The 22,453-nt window shown below is 37.2% G+C and overlaps 1 protein-coding gene across 23 annotated transcripts in view; it reads right to left on the bottom strand.

Annotated features, from left to right (window-relative positions):
* DLG2 (discs large MAGUK scaffold protein 2) overlaps positions 1–22,453 on the bottom strand; it is a 1,033,591-nt gene that overhangs the window by 308,626 nt on the left and 702,512 nt on the right. The gene's annotated exons all lie outside the window — the stretch shown is intronic.

Genomic DNA, 22,453 nt, shown 5'->3' with positions numbered 1-22,453 from the left:
ACAGGATTTGTAATAGAAATATTAGGCCATAAACAAATGAAACATGAATGCAAATGTGCATGTAAGCACTAGAAGAAAGAACAAAGGTCAGAGAAATTATGTGTATTGACAATACAGAACATTCCTAGCAATAAAACTAAAAATGAGTAATTTCTGTCAAGCCTGGTCAGAATGTCTGGACTCTGTTATGACCACAGCACAGGTGTCTTGTCAGCAGAAGACCCTGTACAGTAACAGTGGGATGTCGGCAGCAAGACTACAGCATGTGACATATGCCATTCTCTCGCCTGTAAACCCAAAAGAAAAGCAGAGCATAGTGATAAAGAAATGTGTTTACTAAATGAAGAAAAGCAGGCAATGAGCAGCTGCCTTGCCTAAGACCTAGAGACTGAAGAAAGAAATATTTGATGTAAAGGATCAGCCCATAACAACACTGAACATGTAGAGGGTATAAATCATCTGTCCAAAAATTAGTCCATGGTTGCCAATCAAAAAAAATTGCCAAGAGATGTGGTAAGGATTCAATGTCACATGTCCTTTGTGTCACACACCCGTGAGTCAGACCACCTTGGCACATGCATTGTGGGGCTTGTGAGGATGTGGGCAAAATCAAGAGTGAATGAAATATATGAGAGAATGAGCATAACTGGGTAACTTGGAGTTTTCATGAATAAATATCACTCTTCCTGTATGATCTCTCATTGCTTTTTGCCACGATCATTTTTTATAGGTGTGAAACAAACTGATTTGCTCCAGAACACTGTATGAACTCTGATTTTATGAAACTATTTCAGGCAGCAAAGCAAGATAATACAACCAGAAAATACCCATGCAACATCCTGCCCTCCCTACTGAGAACCGTCCCTGGCACTGCGAGCCTGGCTGTGCTGTGGGACGTGATGCTCTGACCATGTTCCTGTCAGCAACCAGAAAAGGCAGTGAGGAATCCAAACTGAGGTAGCTCCTGCCTTTCCACAGACCAGCCAGTTCTACAATACTCAGTTACAAAAAGTTTAGCTCAGTGGGTTTTTATTGTTGTAATTACTTAAGCTTACTGAGACAATATTTATGTAGACTCTTTTTCCCTCTGAAAGGCAGAACAGTATCATACTGATGAACCTACCAATGTAGTTGAAAAACCTGGTTTCTAATTAATCAAATTCCACTTGGAGGGAGGAAAGGAACATGGGTAATATAAAATGCTTTGACTGATATCATTTGATTGACTTGTTTTGACATGTACCACAGCTGTATCTGGTGCTATATGAATAAATAAGCTGAAATGATGTTAACTATAAACAGAGGAGCAGCAGGGAATATCCCCCCCCTGCCCCTTTGTTCAACCTCTGGTTGCCAGTTTTAGCTTTCTTGGAAGAGAGATATAGCACATATTTAAAAGTAGCACCCTGTAATTGTGGAAGTTTAATACACTTGTTATAGCTGTAACTTATGATCAATGTTAGTTATTGACAGCAGATTCCTTTATTATTTGGTACACAGAAAAATTAAATGCATTACAAAACAAAAATTAAAATATGTTTCATAATAATCATACAGTTTTACAAGGAGGGAATGATCTTCTGCCAGAGAGGTCTCTCTTTCTGTCTTTAATTTTTATCCCACAAATTAATTCCTGAGAAACTATTAATCCAAGACAAAGGAAATGTCATTTTTTAAATCTCATCTCCTTCATGTTGTAGGGATAGATTCAAATGTTAGTTTATTTCAGTGAATTCTTACAACAATTCCTATTCCTGACTCATGTGACAGCTTATACCAGAAGGACTTACATGAATAAAATTTGACTACATTTTGTTCTGTGGATGAAAAAGTCAGTTTAAAGTACAGTATGATTCATAAAACTTTAACTAGTATTCACAACTTACTTAAAAGCTACCAACTTTCATTGCTATTATTAATTTCAGTTTCAGGCCCTGCTCCCAGATCACTTCAGAGGGCTCTCTCTGTAACCAACAGTTTGATAACAGCCTTGACCGGGAAAAAGGCCCAAGCCCCTACAAATCTAACAGCTTATTGTTATCTAGTGTTTTTTTCTAATGGCCTTGGGTTAAGAACTTCAAGCATCTTCCTTATTGTTTTGACATATTTTTTTTCAGAAATATCTAGTGGTTTTGGTTATTTCCCAGCTCATGTCAGATAGAATAAAAATGATGTACAGTGCCACCAGGTAAGAATAATATTCTCTGAAACCACCTTACACAAGGAGAAAATTATTGTCCCTTTTATACTGTGTGTCATTATATACTCATGCCTTCAGCTATTCATCCAGAAGTTGTTACACAGTTCCTTTGTTCTTGCCCACAGCCATTTTTAGTTATTATTTTCATTAATCCCTACATTCTGGCTGCCAGTGCATCACCTTTCCATACCACTGAACCAACAGAGATGCTGTATTTCAGTACAGCCTGTGGTGAGGATCAAAGTGAAGAGTACACACAATATTTCCACAGAGTATGGCCAGCATGCTCATGAGAGATGCTGTGACTGGATATGTTTGGCAGTTGTGATTACACAGCAGGCAAAGAAAATCCTTTCCTTGCAAATGAGCACTGATTGCACAGCAACATTGACAGGTCTATCTCAGAGTCTGGACCCTTCCATAACGTCAGCAAGAGATTACTTAGAACTCCTCCATATGGAGGCAGATTTTGGACAGAGTTTTTAGTAGAAAGTAAACAGTAAAATTTTTTATCTTTCATCTGCCTTTTTCTGCATAAATTTTAAACACTGCAAATTCAATTTTTTAAAATAAATTTCAATAATAGTTCTAACTATTTTTAATTTAATAAAAAGAAAAATTAAACTGAAATTTAAAACACTATAGTAACAGAGTCTTGCTGCACAGCCCAGTGGAGGAATCTGCAGAGGTCTGCTCTCCCTGTTTGCTTGATGAGAGAGAACAGAGATAACGATCTCCCAGGGATTAAAATGTTTTCAATACACTGGTGCATATGTACATTCACACCACTTCAAACAGCTGACGGATTGAAGGCTTGGAAGAATGGCAGACAGCTAAAATTCCAGAGAGGAGAGAATTTGGTAGTAGCTGCTGGGTGGTGATCCACTGGGCAGTGATGTCAGGCTGACTTCTGTAACTTTGATTGAGAATACCTAAGCAGGTTTGCGGTCTCCATTTCAAAATGTACAAACTGCTATCCATATCCTTAGGAAGTATATGTAATTTTAAAATTCGGCTACCACACTGTTACCTTCAGCTCCTTACACCTGCTCCAAACTAGCTATGTGCTGGGATGTCCCAGAAAGCTCCCTGACTAACCATGCACTCTCTGAGCCTGCTCTTCTGCTGGAGACGGGAATGCAATGCGGTTCAGCCTTTATTTGGACACAAGGGGTTCATCAACATCATCTGAGACCCACAAAAGTCAGAAATGCAGAAGAGTCCAGAATATGGAAAAAAGTCTTCTGGATATTTCAGGAATTTTTTGCTGAGTTACTTTGCTCTGGCCTCAGAAGAAAATTTAAACAATTACAACTCTTTACCAACTGCTTTTTCATACTTTTGGGCATTGAAATCAAATATTGCAGTCAAATCTACTGTGTTACAACAAGAAAGGAAGAAAGAAAGAAAGGAATCTGTATTTAGGACACAGAATTATACTCCTTAGCTTAAAAAAACTGTTTACAGTTTCAGCCAGAGAAGAGATGATGGGAATGTGAGATTATGATGCAAATGTTACTGTACCTGCAAGGCAGTAAGTGAATGTTTAAAAACAACCATGCTGTTGATACAGTAGATAAAGCATTGATTTTACGTTATCATAAGAGTAAAGCTAATCTTTCTGTAATCTTTAATGAAGCCTTGAAAACACATCTTGTTAAATTATACTATTTGTAGAAATTTGTAAAAATGTTCTCTAACATGCAAATGAAAACAATCCTTTCTTTTATATTCAGTTTTGCAGTTAAATGTTTTTCACATTATGAATTTTTTGCATACACTAATCCCTAAAGATACGTTCCCTTCAGATGTAGTTGAAAAGAAAGGTAACAGCAAGCTAGAAAAATATACTTAGAGCCTCACTAGAAGTTGTGTTTATTCTATATTTTTACATTTATTCAAATTAATTAGGAATAAATTTCTCAGAAAGCACAGACGATGAGCAGTGATCTAATTGTACAACAGGAATTCTCAAGAACACTTTAAAATTTGTCTCGAAAAGGCAGTATTCCTAATTATTCACAAAATGCTGATTTTTAAAGCATTAATGAGAATTCAAGTTCACTGAAAATCATATTAAATCATACTGTCCCAATTTTAGTAGCATAAATGCCAGAAAGAGAAAATAATTTCATTTTTGACATATACTGACACTCCAAGAATTATAGCAAGCAGTTCAGCTCTTTTAGGAGAAGCTGCATGATACACCAAGTCTAAACATTTCATGTCAAAAACAGTCAAATGATGTTTTTGAAAAAGTGAAGATTAGTGATGTAAAGCAGATAAATCCAAGATCTGCCACTTAGGAACAGGCTTAACTGCTTACAGTTTGATTTTTGAAATGTCTTTTCTCACATTTCCGTGCCAGGTTTGCATATGTCTGCAGCTGAAGCTGTGCATGCACACTGACTTCCCCTTCATGCAGGAAGTTTTTGCATATTTTTGGTACACCCACAAGGAAAAATAGTCCTCAGATCCAGAGTCACTAAAAATCAGAATTTTTGATTACTGTAGACATTATTTGGCTGGCTGCCTGTGTTGATAGAACCATTTACATCTTGCAGGGATTAATGTTAAACACAGCATAACTGACTGTATGTCTAGTTGTGATATGAATGGACTGGTAAATACTACCTTTTTTTTTCTCATTCTATTTTTTTCTGCATTAGCAGCAATTTTTAGCAAGAGGTTTGGGGGCAGGGGTGTTATCCCAACCTCACCCCTGCCCTTTCATTCATTTAGGCAAAAATCAACTGGTCTATGCATGACTACAGATGAAGACATCCCTGGAAGGGTTCAAGGCCAGGTTGGACGGGGCTTTGAGCAACCTGGTCTAGTGGAAGGTGTCCCTGCCTGTGGCAGGGGGGTTGGAACTAGATGATCTTTAAGGTCTCTTCCAACCCAAACCATTCCATGATTCTAAGCAGCCAGATGTCCTAATCAGCAGCAAAATGCCAGGTGGGGCGTTGGAGGGTACACTTTTAATATTAGCATATGCTGACCCAAAGCCTCACTACTGCCAAAAGAGGTAACTCTGCTCTCCTCCCTGCCTTTGGCCATGCATTCCCACTGCCTGCCTTGTATTAGCCACGAAGATTTTCTAGCCAAATGATTTGGCAAGCTGAAAATGGCATGAAAACCAAAAGAAATTAGTCTGAATCACGGAGCAGGTGCATATTCACCAGCATCTACAGAGATGGAAGCAGTAAGAGCCAGCAGCTGAGGACAGTGTCAGGTTCACTGGTCCCCTTTGCTGGCAGCAGGGTTTTGTACAAGGTACTTTATTATAGAGTCGTGACTCCTATGGAGATCAGTGCAGTGTTATCACTGCTTCTCAGCAAAATTAACTCGGGGGATGTGGCAAGAAGGAGAGATGCGGGGACAGGAGCAAGTAGTTGCAGTGATTAAGACAGTAATGTCTATTTAGGCTAGCAATGCACCTGAAAAATATTCAGTAAAAATATGCTTTTAGAGGATGAGTACTACTGGGAAGAGAAGGAACAATAAAACTGCTCTCCTAAGCTAAAGAGAGAGAAAGAAAATTTAGCAATCATAGGTCTGTAATGCTCCTGAGAGTTAAGACAAATCTGATACTGCTATAGAAGAAGAAAACATTTATTATATATATAATATAAATGCAATTTAATACTTCTCTAATTTTTGATTTGGCAGGTACACAGGTACTATGAACCTTTCCTGGTTTATTGGGTTTGCATGGCAAAGTTTTGGTAGCAAGGAGGCTACAGTGGTAGTTTCTGTGAGAAGCTGCCAGAAACTTCCCCCATGTCTGACAGAGCCAACGCCAGCCAGCTCGAAGAAGGACCCACTGCTGGCTGAGACTGAGCCCATCAGCAGTGGCAGGAGCGCCTCTGGGATAACGTATTTAAGACAAGGGGAAAAAACAACCCTGGGGGAGAAATTGCAGTGGGAGAGAGGAGTGAGAATATGTGAGAGAAACAACTCTGCAGCCCCCAAGGTCAGTGAAGAAGGAGGGGCAGGAGGTGCTCCAGGTGCCGGAGCAGAGATTCCCCTGCAGCCCGTGGGGCAGCCCATGGCGAGGCAGGCTGTGCCCTGCAGCCCAGGGAGGGCCGTGGGGGAGCAGATTCCACCTGCAGCCCAGAGAGGACCCCACGCTGGAGCAGATGGGTGCCCAGAGGAGACTGTGACCCTGTGAGAAGCCCGCGCTGGAGCAGGTTTGCTGGCAGGACCTGTGGACGCACAGGGGACCCATGCTAGAGCAGTTTGTAAAGAACTTCCGCCCATGGGAAGGACTCATGTTGGATAATTTCACAGAGGACTGTCTCCCACGAGAGGGAGCCTACGCTGGAGCAGGGGAAGGGTGTAAGGAGTCTTACCCTGAGGAGAAAGGATCAGCAGAGACAGTGTGTGATGAACTGACTGCAACCCCCATGCCCCATCCCCCTGTGCTGCTTGAGGGGGGAGAAGGTAGAGAAATCAGAAGTCAGGTTAAGCCCAGGAAGAAGGGAGGGTTGAGGAGAAGGTGTTTCAAGGTTTGGTTTTATTTCTCATTTTCCTAATCTGATTTGATTGGTAATAAATTAAGATAATTTCCCCAGTTCGAGTCTGTTGTGCCTGTGACAGTAATTGCTGAGTGATCTCTCCTTGTCCTTATCTCTCGACCCACAAGCCTTTTGTTGTATTTTCTCTCCCCTGCACAACTGAGGAGGGGGAGTGACAGAGCGGCTTTGGTGGGCACCTGGTGTCCAGCCAAAGTGAACCCACCAAGCCTGGTTAGAGAGTCAAATACCATACCTTTAACTCATCCTTTCAAGAAAAGCGCTGGGCTTGATAAAGTTGGATTTAACCACCTTTGTCTGCCTTGTGAGAATGGTTTATTCATACAGTATTTATGCCTTTTTTTCCTTACACAAGTTTTTAAGGCAATTAGCTTCACTACTATAAATATGCTCTTATAGCTGTGTTTATTTTAACTGCGTCTCCTGTTAAAAATGCCATTTCCCTTAATATGTAACCAAGAATCAATCAGCTCTCTAAGATTTTTCATTTTGAGGAGAAGTATCTGGAAATGTGATCAACACATCAGAGCTTGATCTCACTGGTGTAAAATTGAGAGAAATCTCCCATCCCTGACTGTCTCCTCTCTGCATCAGAGAATTTAGACAAAAGTTTGAAGTTTTTTTTTTTTTTCCATTTCACCTGTTACTCGTGCTCTTGAATTTCTCTTGGCCCTGTTTTATTCCTGATGCCACATAAATTCAGACATGTAACTTTTGGACAGAGAAACAAAAATAACATGCCATGGCTCCTCTCCAGTGCTGAGAGACAAGCAGGCAGTTACAGAAACCTGCAATGACTGCACTGAGAAGATCCAAAGAATCTGATATTGGTTTTATATTATATATTAGCTAGTGTTCATATGCTGAAATATGGTTCACTTTCCATGCACAAAGTACACCAGTTGTTTCAGGCATAGGAAACAAATTTATGCTGACAGTCTATCATAGTTTGTCTGTCATTAACAAATAGTACCTACGTAATTTTCTGCACAAATTACTGTAATTGCTGAGAGCAGCACAAGTTATTTCACCTCCTAATAATGTAAATGAAAAGCATTTGTTCCCTGTAAATGTGCACACCAAGATTTGTTTTAAAGTAGTTATTACTTTTTGATGACATGTTAATTTTTTTAAGCCATGGTACTATGTGAGGTTGTGCTTTTCCCACCATTATTTCTGATCAAGACTCATTCTTGAAACCTACAGACTTGACACAGGAGATACCTATTCTAATTCATGAACAAATGCTATTTGCTTTGTATAATATTTGCTGATATATCTTTAACTGCGTACAGCTGGGTCACTACTTTCTGAGTTGGACAGCTCTTCTAGACAAATATTTAATAATTTGCGACCGATAAAATGAAGACACAAGGAACAGTCTGTCAGTTTGAGATCTGTTTAACAACCATAAATGTCAGGGAGAGACTCATCAGTTTCTTTTGTTCGTCCTCCATCTGATGAGAGGAATTTAGCATTTATCTTATTCCTGTTGCAAAGCTGAACAGAAATACTTTCTTGAAAAGCTCTCTGCCAATTATGTAGAAGCTTAAAAATACAAAATGAAATCAAAGTTCATCTTGTAGCCTCTTATCTATTTGCAATCAACCCACAAATAAACTGTCATCCAGTCAGTTACTTCCTTTTTAAAAAATACAGAGAGAAATCAAGAGACAAATTTACAAGTAATTTTGTTTTTTTTATGTAAGGCAATTTACAAGGCCTTGATGTTAAAAGTTTACAAGTATATAAATGATACAGAGAAAGAAAAGAGATGGTGCTTACTGAACTGTAGTAATAAGGTGAATACACTCTGAAAATGGATTCATGAGTCATTGCACTTTGCTTTGACTCTTTTTTTTCTCCCTGAAACTGTACTTTGGTTCCTTAGTTCAGTTCCTTCTTGTAATACTCTGAGAAACAAAGTGAAACAAAAAGATTTCATTTGACAGTGAAAAGCACCCTATACCCTCACAGAATGAATAAAATCAGACACCTGTGACTTTATAAGAAACAGGAAGACAGATTTTTTTTAGTAGGACCTGTTGCAATAGGACAAGGGGTAATAGTTTTAAACTAAAAGAGGGTAGGCTTAGACTAGATATAAGGAAAAAATTTTTTATAATGAGGGTGGTGAAACACTGGCACAGGTTTCCCAGAGAGGTAGTAGGTGCCCCATCCCTGGAAACATTCAAGGCCAGGCTGGACGGGGCTCTGAGCAACCTGATCTAGTGGAAGATGTCCCTGCTCACTGCAGGGGGTTGGACTAGATGGCCTTTAAAGGTCCCTTCCAACCCAAACCATTCCATGATTCTATGACTTCTCAGAAATTGTACTAATTATTGTTAACGGAATTGTACTCTAGTATACAAAAGATAATGTGAACCCGTATTTGAAATCTGTACTCAGAAATGCAGGTTTTTTCAGACTGGTCCCAGACCACGAAAGATTTTCTAAAAGCTTGAGCTTAACAGTGTTGAGACTCAGAGTGTAACACTTAAATGTGTCTGTTTCAGCCTGAGTTACACTACAGATTTTCTCTAAGAGTTTCCCTGGTATTTTTCATTAGGGTTCTTCATGAGATATACTGTAAGAGAATTCCCTGATATTAGTCCCTTAAGGGGTTCTATCTAGGAGGCGTATTAACATGGCCTTTCCATCAGCTATTTCAATTAATAACAATCCCTGAACTTCCCTGAAATGTGAGAGGTAGGGTGTAGGCTTCAGTCTCTGGAAGAGATGTACAGAGCATTATTAATGAAAAGTGAAATCCCAGAAAGAATAAACGTACTAACATGTTGATTTATTCCCAGACCACCTCTGGGGCACCCCTTGGAAATTTTAAGAAGCTATTTGGATTAAAAGATTCATCCCAGTGAGACCCACAAGTGTAGAACCCGAAGCCTACAAGACCGATTTTAGGTGTAAAGAAACCCAGCTTTGTCTACAGCTGGACAAAGTGTTTTATATGAAGTCAAGATTAAGCATTAAAAGCCTTAGTGCAATTCAAAGCAAAGGAACCTTGACCAGCCTCCAAATACTGACTGTCACCTGCTGTGACAACAGCCTTTGATGAAGAACCAGCCACTCATCTGACCAAATTGTTCCTAAGGACCATGATCCTGGCTTGAGAAACAGAAAAGTTGAAAAGCCAGAGAAATCCTAGCTGAATGTGCATAAACAAATGCAGACTGAGACTGCAGTTCATCTGGTCTAGTATTCATTAATATTTTCACAGGTGAAAAAGTTCCTTTTCTAAAAATGTTTTACCTCTCCTAGCCACAACTAAAGCAAAAAGAAGGAAATAAAAATACTAAATTACTGTTGAGGACAAGCAAAGGAAACACTTGTGTTTTTTGTCTGGAAGACACCCTCTTTATTTATTCAGGTGCAGGATTTAAATAGCCCTATGCCTACTGTTTGTCTTCATACTGCAGTGAAACGAGAAAATTTTGTTATGATCACTGAATCTTGAGGCTGGAAGAAATTCAATGGATCATTTACTCTATCCTCTCGACCTACGGCAGAATCAACTATAGTTGCATCATGGCTAACAAATGGTTGTCTCATGAACCCAGTTATTTCTCAGGCTACAGACCTGGTGACCTGCCTGGTAATCTATCATGTCACAATCCTCACTCATCCTAAATCCAGTACAAATCTTATTTATCATAATTTGTCTATTAAATTTTGTTCCACACCCTCCCTAGGGGGCACACAGAGCAAACTCACTCTTCAAAGATGTGCTGCAAGGCAAAAAGTATGTTATCCAGGGGCCCAGAACCCCCCCTCTAAATCTTTGGTATTTCAGATAAATTACTTCAGATCACTCCTTTCATTGTAGGAGAGGCTTTCTAAATCTCTGATCATTTTTACAGCTTTCTCCTGGAGTCCCTCCAACTGGACTACACCCTTCTTGAAGTAGAAAGCTCAAAGCTTTACCTGTGAAGGATGAAAGGATTGCTCATGTGTCTTATAAACCATACCTCAATTTGTAAATCCCAATATAGTATTTGAATGTTTAATCACAGAATCACCTGCAAAAGACAAGATGCTACAGCTAACAAAGTTCTAGATACTCTTCTACAGGATTCTTTTCCCAGCAGTTTTATGTCAAGTACTACTTAGTAGATTATTTGATTGTTTCTGCCGAAAACCCATTGCAGTTCTCCCTGCTGAATTACACCTTCAATTTTTTCAGACCACTTTCAGTGTTAAATCCTCCCAGCACATGGTGTCATCTGAGAAAAACGTGAAAAAGAGTTGCAAAAGAGGAGTATGGCATCATCTGGTAATCACTACTCTTCAACTTCTTCTAGGTGCTTATAAAAAGATTTCCTACTTGTTCCAGTATTCTTCCAGGGTTCTGAAAGCAAATTGATGGCTTTAGAGTCCCTTGACTCCTCTTGTTCACTTCAATGATGATGAGTTTTCTGCTTATCAGTTTTTCACTTTACCTTTTCCACACAGGTGTTCAAAACCAACCATTGTCAGCACTCAGATTTCATCAGCTAAGTTTCTGTGGTCTGGGGTCAACACTATCAGGACCTGCAAGTGTAAAAATATCTAACTTCCTTAAGGGCTGCCAGGCCCGTTCCCTCTTCATTTGAGGCTGAGGTCTTGTCCCTCTGTTGCTGGTTTTAATCATGAGAACAACCTTATAACAGATGACCTTTCTGTGAAAACTGATGCCAGCAAAAAAGTAGGCACATTTTGTATCTTGGCTCGAAAGCACCTACCATCTCAAAATCTCTTTGTAACTAAAGAGTACATCAGTAAACTGCAATTATTTTCACTGCATTACAGAGGGGGTGTAATTTGCTGTAATAGTATTTAAAAGTATTATTTAAAAATAGCTTTCAGAAATTTTGGCTATGGCATTTGGTAATCTTAGAATTCAGAGATGATACATATCTGACCTACAGACTATGGATAAGATTTACCCCTGGCCTACCATTTACACTGAGTTCATTTTTTAATTACAGTATATAAAATGTAAATGTGGCTACTCTAAACTTTACTAAATTATTTGCTGTAATTTTACGTTTCCTCATTTCAGGCCTCTGTTTGTTGGAGTGGCTAGTATGTCTATTATTTTTATAAAACATCCTACACATTGTTTTGCGTAAGAAACAAAACAAACAAAGAACCAAACAACGTTTAGAAAAAAGAGACTCTTATGTCTGTATTTGCAAAAATCACTTTCCAAAATACAAGGTCAGGCATGCCTTGGGGATATTGTTCTCTTAGATTATGCAACATATCTTTTATCATATCCTAAAGACTTTTTGTGTCATTATATCCTATTTTACATCTCATTCTAAGATCTTGCTTTGCAACTGTTTCTTCCTATCAAAGACAATGATTGGACAAAATTCCTTCTAAGGAATTCAAAAGCAGGCTTCTTATTTGTCTGTATGAATCACTACTCAAAATTCAGAAGCCAACATCCCAGATAAAAAACACATAGCTTTGTGCTCTTGGAATACTTCGGATATACTAGCTAGTGTTTCTGGTTTCACAGGAGGTTCCCTCCACAGATATAATTTGCATTTTTAAGTTTTCAGAGTTGCATTTGTCTCAGAAATGATACACTAAAGACATAAGCATTAAGCTGTCTCCTTGCTTTTCTCACATAAAGTCAGACAAAATGTACCCTGGAAGAGGTCACAGGAATCATTTCATCTGCCAAGTGCACCAAACGATTCACATTGAGAAAAAGATATCACCTTCTCATTGTCCCAAGTGGCAGAATTTCTGAATAAAAAATTCTTAAATGAGACTCTGCAAGCAAAAAAAAAGAAATGATACACCCACAGATCACATGGCTTTACTGCTCACTTGAAACGAGAGTTGAAGAACAGCTGTCTATATGTCAGGGAGCACAAGTCTCTGGCACAGCAAGACTTTGCTTCTGCAAGAAGATTGATCTCACTGGGACCAAAGTATAAGAACCTCTGCTACACGTCCACATCAGCTGCCCTTTGTATACGCCACTGATGTGACACATGAAGAACCAGAATGTTTGTGCACTGCAGTCCCTGAGCCTAGACTTCTTGGTCTCCTATCTTAAGAAGGTACAGTTAGAAATCATGGTCACCTGCACAGATAATTTGTTTCATGGTAGATGGCAAAGGATCTTCTTCTATCTAAACTCCAAAAGAAAGGCTGCCATTTCTATAAATACTAATATAATATTTAAAGAAACAAAACAAAAAACCCCTAACTGATGAGGGAAAAGCAGTTTCTCAAAGCTGTTGGACAAATGGTCTAAAATAACAAATGGTAAGTTGAAGCTAAAATACTATGAGGAAATTTCTTTTTGCCAAATGTTGAGATCTGGTTATCACTTTTAGCTGTCACCTAAAAAGAACCCAAGTTGCATTCTTTTGTTTTCATTAAGGCTAACTGCAATTTTAACTACAGTTCAGAATACTGAACGTGAAATGAAGATTACAGACCTGCAGAAAGGACTAGGATATAGAATTGGAAATAGTCAGATGAATGACTTTGCAATTAATCACTTTGGTGTCTGGCTTCTAAGCCAGCTATTCCCTTCAGATGTTCAGAGATGCTTTAATGTCTCTCCTTCCTTTTTTTCAGCTAAAGGGAGCAAAAGAATAATATTGACAATCTAGAATATTTTTAAAATAGACTGCTGACTGATATTTTATTTACCATATCACTTGAATCTTTAAAGCTTCACCCAGCTTTGTCACTCCACCATGATCAGAATCTCCAATGCCTTTCTCAGAAGACTTAAAATACTATTTGCCTGTGCTTAGGATTACAGAAAAAAAAAAAAGAGACAAGAACACAAGAAAAATTAATAGCTACAGTTCCCCTCCCCAAGTTATAAAAGTTGAATTAAATACAATTTATTCTTTTAAAGGTGCTTTTCATGGAACTGCAGTATTTTGCTGATTGTTGTCTTCCAGACAGCTGATTTCTTGAGAAATATCTGGACATCTCAAAAACTATCAAGAAGACAGAACTTGCTATGTGGATAATTATCGGAAAAATAATGGATTAAATCACTGCTCTGTAATTTCACCCAGTTAATTTGTACATCTGCCTTTATATTCACAAAAAGATGAAGCTCTGAAGAAGGAAATGTAAAGAATTTCAGACTACTCTGTTGCAAGTGACAGATGTTGTGTCAAAGAACATATTCCACAGAGGACACTAAAGCCTTAATATATCTTCTCCTGCATCAGGCTCACAGCAATTGCTGTCATATAATTGTTTATTTATTAAAGTGGTGAAAGATCAAGCATAATCATTCTTTAAAACTTACCTGAGGAATTTAAAACAAGGAATATATAGGTAGTGAAAAAAGCCCAAGAAAACTGCCACTCCCTAGAAAATTCTCACTCCTCCACTAAGAAAACAGGAAAAAAATATTGGCCTCCTGTCTACAGAAGTTCTTTCCACACTCAGCCCAGTAGTTTAGCAAATGACGCCATTCACTTCCTCATCTTTTGATTTATTCTGTACCTGGAAATACTGACGAGACAATTAACACTGCTATACTGTCTGCTGCGTCTCCTCCCTCTCTTCTGTTGGCCTGATGAAAACAGCAACAGCAAACATAATGAAAGGGATCTTCTGTAACTGCCCTTTTAACTCTTATACGGCACTCTAGAATGGGGAGGGAAATGATGAAACTACTCCCTGACCCATAAACTTAAAATCTAAAGGAAAAATGTAAAATAGCACACTACAATGACAGAAATATGAGACTTACTGTAATTACATTATATTTGGTCAGGAGAAAAATTTAGAATTGGAAAAAAAGCTTGCCAAGTTTCATTGGGGATTTGTGTAACACTTGTTATAGATAAAGAAGGAAAAAAAAAAAAAAAAAAGACACTTAGTGGTGAAGACAAGTCCTTGGGAGTTTTAAAAATGGCACAGAGAAAAAGGCAGCAATGTCAAATAGCATCCCAAATCACAGACATCCCAGTTTTCCATACAAGCCCGAGACAAAAGGTGTTGCAAGAAACTTTTCAGCATTGCGCCAGAGATCATTACGTAGCTGGAAAATCCATTTAGTAAGCAACTTCCTTTGAAGCATTTCCACAAGGACATGATAAATAAAACACAATTTTTAAAATGGTCTGCTTTATTCTCACCCAGAAGCAAGCCATATGAGCCAAACCTGGAGAAGCACCCATTACTTGTACAACAGCCAAGCACAGAAATTAAAAGCCCTTTCTCTCTGTATGGGTAGAGTAAGTGGACAAGGAAAAGAAAATGCAACATCCTCCTCCCCTCAAATTTCCAGTGATAGGTTACAGAGTTAAACCTGCCAAGGTGACAAGAACGGTATTGAAGGCAATCTAGTAAGTTATGCAAACTGCTCTTGATTCTCAGTAAAAGCCACAGAAGTAACTTTGACCACAGCAAAGGAATTGACATCTTACGACAGAGAATGATAGAAAAAAGGTCACACTGGTACACCACATCACTTGCTGTCTCTAGTCAAAGCTGATGAAACTACCTAGGGAACTGGATAATGATGCAAAATTTCTACCTAATTCAGAAAGGACAAGTAGAGAAGATTTTGCCAATTGAAATGTCAATGGTTTACTTAGCTCCAAAGATGGTTGAACTTGGTCTGACATGACAACAATTTCATACTACCATCTTCTGCCATTTAACTGCAGTTATAGCAAACAAAATGACAGATCTCCACTAAAGATAAAAAGAAGCTAGGCAAAGCTTTTTTTTTTTTTCTTAAAACAAAATCTTAAGCTTTTTGGCATCCAAGCCTACTTGCGTATCTTTCTTTCGCTGTGCTGCTTTTGCTCTACTGCAGCCACAGTTCATTAAGATGAATCGTGTTCTGCTGAAACTGCCTCATCAGTAAGTATTGCTGAAGCAATTTAGTAATGATCTTAATATGCAGTGCTGGATTTTTATAGCCATCTCAATTGGCTATTAAAATACAGAACGGCACTTTGAAATTGCTACTGCACCACTTCAGAAATAGTTAGCATGACGGAGCTGCAGAAAGTACTGTTCATTTCAGTAGAAACCTCACTCTCTCTGAATGATTTCTGGAAACTGATTCTTAAAATCTACTACATTTGTTTTGCATATTAAACCAGGATTCTTTGAACCGCTTGGAGAGTTCTTAAGAAATGAATGTTTTGAGGGAAAAACAAAACAAACAATATATGTATATAAAATTGCTGCACATTCTTCAAAGTAATTTTGTTTATTTTATTCCTTTACTGCTAATGGAAAATGACAGTGAAACACAAAAAAGGAAAGTCAGAATTATCACGAAAACATAAGACTTAAAACAAGTGATACCCTGCAACTCACAGTTTAGCTCTAGTTTTAGGTGAGACAACCAACCAGATGGATGACTTTTGAATTCCATTTGAAATTACCCTTGCTGATCTGAAAATCATTACTTTATCAACTGACTACTTAGCTTCAAAGATGGTTGAATTTGATCTGATGTGACAACATCATGATACCAACATCTCCTGTCATTTAACTGAAACTGTAACAAAAAAAGATGACAAATTTACTTTCTTTCTCCATTAAAGACAAAAAGCCAAAGCCTGAAATACTAGAACTGAAGTGCTACTCTAATAACAATAACTATTATTGTTGGAGATTACAATAAATAAGCACTGCTTTTCTTCAGGAATGGAAGGAAGCACTCTACAGACTGAATGGTTTTTAAGAAATACTTCATATGTGGTAACTTATACAAATGAGATGGCAAGTCTATAGTGATGAAAGGCTAGTAATACATTTAATATTTTATTTGTCCCATAAAGTAGAGTGTGGTAATAGCAGCTGTATGCAGGTATCATCACTTCAACTAAAGAACAAGATCCTCAGTCTGTCAAATATGAAGGTGCAGATATAACCCACCACTTTTTCTCCATCAGGCATTGGTAACACTAATATGTCAAAATATTTTTGAAAAACAGCAAAGGCTTTTATAGCACTATCACAGAGCTTTCTAATTTTATGAGTTTCAACAGAATACAATTTTCATGCAATAAACTATGCAGATACTCACATATACTTATATTAGACAATCCTAGCCTGCAGGGAAGTCATGTCTTTTAGTGATGTTAACTTATAAATGATGGTTTTGAATCACTATCTTAGAATTGGAAAATTATGTATTAGTGCTTGGCAGAGCACTTTCTGCTAATTGTATGAAATGTGAGTCCCTTCAAGCAAAGACATTTCACAAAAAATGTTATTTTACTTTCAGTTTTGGTGGTTTTCTATTTATACCTATAGTAAGTGAAACACTTAAATTAGAGTTGAGAACCTAAATAGTTTGTTAACTCTAGGTTTGGGAACGTTTGCCTGCTTCCTCATTTTTCTATAGCTCTCTTTTTTAAGTTGCCCCACTTTGCTCTGGTTTAGATCAGGATTCACAACAAAGCTCACAGCACAGAAGGAAGAGAACACTGAAAAACAGAAGTAAATTCACAGCTGATGAAGAAAAGGTTTAAGGTTGTGTTCAAACTGTGAAAAAAAAAAACCCAAACCAATTCTATTGAAAACACTTTGGAACTATAAAAACATTTCTTAGCATGAGATAAAAAATATTTTGAAGGTTTGAAGTGATCATAAATTCTCAAAACATCTTCCTAGCTTACCATAAAACCTCTTCTCTCCAAATGCAAAAGTTTGCTATGCAGTATTTAGTGTCCCTTAAATTAAATAGGCCAGTATAGTAGTAGAAATTATAGCTATATTAATAAAAAAATATGTATTGTCATCAGTCTGAAGCAAGCTCTTGCAATCAGTTATCGAGCAGCAAGATCTGAAAGCTCTCAGTGTTCTCTGAAATTCGGAAAGAAATAACTGGGGTTCTTTGCTTGCAAAAGCTCCCTCTTTCATTTCAAGTGATATAGCTATCACCTGAGATAAAAAGGTAACCTTTGGCTTTGCTTTAATAGATAAAAATTATAAGATTTCTCCCTTCCTTACTGGGAACAGCACTTGTTAAAATTTAAAAAAACTTTATATTCCGCTGTTTTGAATTGAACATCTTTTTTTAGCAGACATTTTAAAATATACATAATTCTACTGTACTTTTTTGACAATTTCAGTTGTCACTGCAAACTGGGATGTTATCTATGCAACAGAACACAAGACTTTTCCAATAAAGCCATCAATTCAAACTAAAATATATCAACTTCTATGAAACAGAGGTACGAACTCTGTGAAACCACAGACAGTAATGGATTAGAGAACATTTCAGTAACAATTCAAAGTAAATCTATAGTGAAATCATACCTCATATTGATGGTGAAACTCTCTGCATCTTCTTAAGAAACTTCTGTAACTAGTCAATGGGTTAAAAAATACACTATTGAAAACGTAGTGACTCTTTTCTTAGTATAGAAAGAAAGCTTCATTAAAACCCAGTGAGTGTATTCAGTGTCACCAAGAATAAAACAAATAGGTATGTGAAAAGGAAGTCTATCATGTGCTGCATACTCGCTTCAGTCCAGCACAGAAAAGAATGAAATGGAAACTCTGGAACTGGTTATGCCCAATGACTCTATCTAACATTTAGATGGATATAAAAATGGACAGAAATCAAAAAATAAATGCATATTACGGCCTTTGTATTTATCCCATCTTATTTTTGAGTATTTTATTGAGATGCTCGGTTTAGGAGCTTAGAAACCGCTGATTAAGAAGAAAATTAAAATAAGGAGGATACCCACCCAAAGAGAGATACAGAATTGGTCTGAACAGTGCTTAACAGATGCATTCATTTATAATTTAGAGTCCCAAAACATAATCACACTCCAAGTAGATTAAATGAAAAGTTCTGATATGGCCCTAGTTCTGACAGCATGAAAGGGTAGAGGAATAAATATCCCCAAATATCTCTTGTTAACTGCCCAAACCTAGGTGGGGTTAACCTGATCAGAATGTATCACTGGCTGAATTCACCAGGATCGAGAAAAAAGCATGATTACAGGCAACAGAAAAGAGACGTAGCTGCTGATCTGTCCAGAGCCTTTCTGTCTAAATGCAGCGAACAAAAGGGCAGCTCTAGCCAACCCTGCAAGCTTCTGCCACAGTTCAAACATAGTAATGATAGTTACTATCGAATTGCCATGAAGGGTGTAGGAAATTAATCCTGTTTCTCTATGACTTTACACTCAAGCAACCAGAATATCAGGACTGCAGAATCAGCTATCCTTTATATTGTTCCTTTTGGGGGGTTTTTAAGTCTGTCATTTCTCCTCTCAAGTTTCCTGGTACTCAGCTGTTCTGCTTCACATACTCTAAACTTCATTGCTGCAGCTGTGTTGTCTTTTAAGATATCACATTTCCTACCGAATTGAGGTCAGAAGTTTATTATGTGATCCAACATTAATGTACTTACTGGAATCATTAATTTCTGCTTTTTTTTTTTTTTTTTTTTTTGTGTAATGTCTGGTAGACAGTATAAGAGCTTAAATTATCAGTTAGGTATTGGTAGGTAAAATATTACACAAACATTGTGTTTAAGTTTTTGACTGCCAGAAATTTTCTGCAATGGTAGAAATCTATTTTTCTTGCTGACTCTTTAAAAAATGGCATTTTAAAAAAAGCAAGTTTAATTTCTATAACTAATCTTACATCAAACATACTACTCAATACTTTTGGTTTTAGTGAAAAGTAGATTCACAGTGTGATAGGACAGCATGAAAATCCCAAGGGCCAGCGGAATTGCTTTGGTTTAAAATCCTTCAGTCAAATGCAAATGGATGGGTTTGAGCACTGTAATCTCTGAACAGTGACCGAAGTTCGTAATTCACTGCTCAACACGGTTCTTTGCCGGGTCTTATAGGAAGCTAATACACAGGTTATATTACAAAGCCAAATGCCACCATTAAATTGCTTTGTTTTGAATGTCTTCCTGTTTGTTCCCCAGGAACAAATACTGCAGTATATGCAATCAATTTTCATTACTATTAGTCTTGCTATGTTTCAATACAGAGCAAGAAAAGCATATTACTTAAGGACAACATTTTCAGTAGTGTCTAAATCCTATTGATTTTCAATAAGAAAGCCTCATTGTACATCCTTTCTCTGTTACAGCCCTCATCTACTGCAAAGACACTGGCTGCTAAACCTGCAGTGTCCTGAGAGTAACTGAAATAAAACACCTACTGCTTTCTACTAAATGCTATACAAAGCCAAGCAGCGAATCGTTAAAACTGTGTGTTTGACTGAAGAGATGTACAAGAGGCATACAAAAGGCATACAAAATAATCTCCCAAGCATGTGAAAGAGAGGAAGATCCTGCAGTGATCACAGTTGGCAATTACTTCCAAGTCACAGACTATAGACATCAGCCAATATTACCAATCAGGTATGGCAAACTGCTAAATGCACAGCTTTAAACATCTACACAGTTGCAGTTCTGTTTGAAACCTTAATTTTCTATTATGCAACAAACCTGTGTCTTTGTTTATCTTTTTTTCCCAAAAAGTCAAGTTAAAGAGTTACATGGCCTTCTAGCACATATGATGCTAGGACAGTTTTATTGTAAAGCAGCAGGAACAATTGCACGGAGATCTACATTCAAAAGGGACTGCTTGGCAGCACACTACCATGACCTTTCCCCTTCCATATGCCCAAAGACATTGCTACAGAATACATATTTAACTTCTTATGTTCAATACAGATTTGCAAAATTAACCTATGTTTCCTATATGGCAGTTACTATCTAGAAAAATTAACATCCATTTAAGAGAAAAAATCTAACCTTTATGGACTCGTAGCTTGTAAACGCTCTCATCCAGAATACTTCAGATGAAATTAAAATATTTATATAAAAAGCCATGTAAATTTTCTTCTTTATCACCTTCAGGTGCTGAAAGATATGATCTACTATACGCACGCGCAGGCAAGTTAGTGATCTCTGAGTTTACAAAGTATTATGGAAGCCAAGACCTGCTTTCATGTGGTAAATTGTCAACACAGTGAGGAATGAAGTCTATATACTGAGCTATATACTGACAGTGGCATACAAGCAAAGAAGCAACTGAAAAGGTGTTTACTACTCCAAGTTTAGCATGGAACAGCCTTCTTGCCTAAAAAACAGATTCACTTTCTTTATTCACTTCATGAGTAGGAAGGGATGGTGTGGGAACTATTACGCTGATTTTCAGGTCCTTATCTGGACATCAAAACATCCCAATTTCACTCCAGGTAAGAAACACTGTGTATATAAACACTGATTTGTTCTTGTGCTGTATAGTAATGCTGTGAAAGAGCAGTTCACAGACAAAATACCTGAAATATGAGTAGATAAGCATCACATTAGTGACTAGCACTGAAACTACAGGTAAGATTCACAGGTTTTATGTGCAACTTCTGCCATGAGTTTGATGTCTCTCAACAAATCGTTTCTTTTTCATGGAAAATTTTGAAAAATTCAAAGGCAAACTGGTACAGATATTATAATTAGTATTGATAAGATTTCCAATCAAACTATAACCTATTTTCTTCATTCTGATTTTTTCATCCATGGAATATAGAAAGCCTACAAGGGTATGTTTCCTTACTGCCTAAATTCTAAAGACAAAAACACCAACAATTGCAAAGCACTAGCCCATCAACTTTTTTCATCCAAATTTCCAGTTAACTTATTTCTGTAATATTGAAGTGAAAATTTTTAAAATATATTCAGCTTCACAAGAAAATTCACTATATATAGCACATATCTGTAGTAAGCTTCATATAAGAATATAGCTATGAAATGATGTGTGTAGCCCTAAGCAGCAAAGCTTCTTTAGTTTGTGACAAAAAGCACTTTTTTGGTATTCACTGTTTTTAATGAAAACTAAAATAAATGTAAAAATAAATAGTTTCAGGCATACAATCAAAAGAAACATAATGTAAAAATGTTATTAGATAATGATTGCCTCTCTTGTCCATTACCACAATGCAGCAAAAATTCAGCCACAGTGAATTATTTTTACTATTTCATTACAACTTGAAATGATGTGTTAATTTTAGTTTCTTTAGCCTTAGGTTACTCAAAATCACTATCATATCACACACTTAGTTTAACTCCAAAGCTTTAAAAACACTGTCACCTGCACTTATATTCTGAGTTCATAAACACCCAAAATATCATTAGAGATGTTTTTCTATTAGAAAGTCAATTTAGCAGTGCAATTGACCACGAGAATCCAGACTTTTGGGTGTTTACCCTCAGTTCCATGTTTGAGTATACCTTATTGTTTGCCAAGAATAGAGGATGTGTCAAATAACCATGATATACATAGAAGAGGTATACTGCAATATTGAAAACCACACACTATCTTTGCTTACTATGAATGGATAATCTCAGCAATACCGTGTGTATCAGAAACAAAAATACTCCATTACTGGTATAAAAAATTATGTAAAAGCATCCTGTAGTATTCACATGAGATGAGATTTAAGAGAAACCGCTGAAAAAGCTACAGGTTATTCACTGTACATAAAACAGGTAGAATAATTTCATGTGCATGGTATATATTGAGAGATGGGCAAATTTCTTCATTTCATATATATACCATTAATTAAATACTTGCTTATGAAATAATTATTATGGATCCAAAAATCTACTGCTGTTGAATTTATTTGCATGTACTGTGAAAATATCCATTGTCTTTGCCCAGAAATTAGCTATGAAGAAAAATACAGTAGCTAGAGGGAAATTTCAGGC

Source organism: Tyto alba, unplaced genomic scaffold, assembly GCF_018691265.1.
Source record: "Tyto alba isolate M040663 unplaced genomic scaffold, T.alba_DEE_v4.0 Super-Scaffold_2, whole genome shotgun sequence".
Lineage (NCBI taxonomy): Eukaryota > Metazoa > Chordata > Aves > Strigiformes > Tytonidae > Tyto > Tyto alba.
The sequence above is the reverse complement of the archived record's forward strand: the minus strand, read 5'-3'. Positions and strand labels throughout refer to the sequence as shown.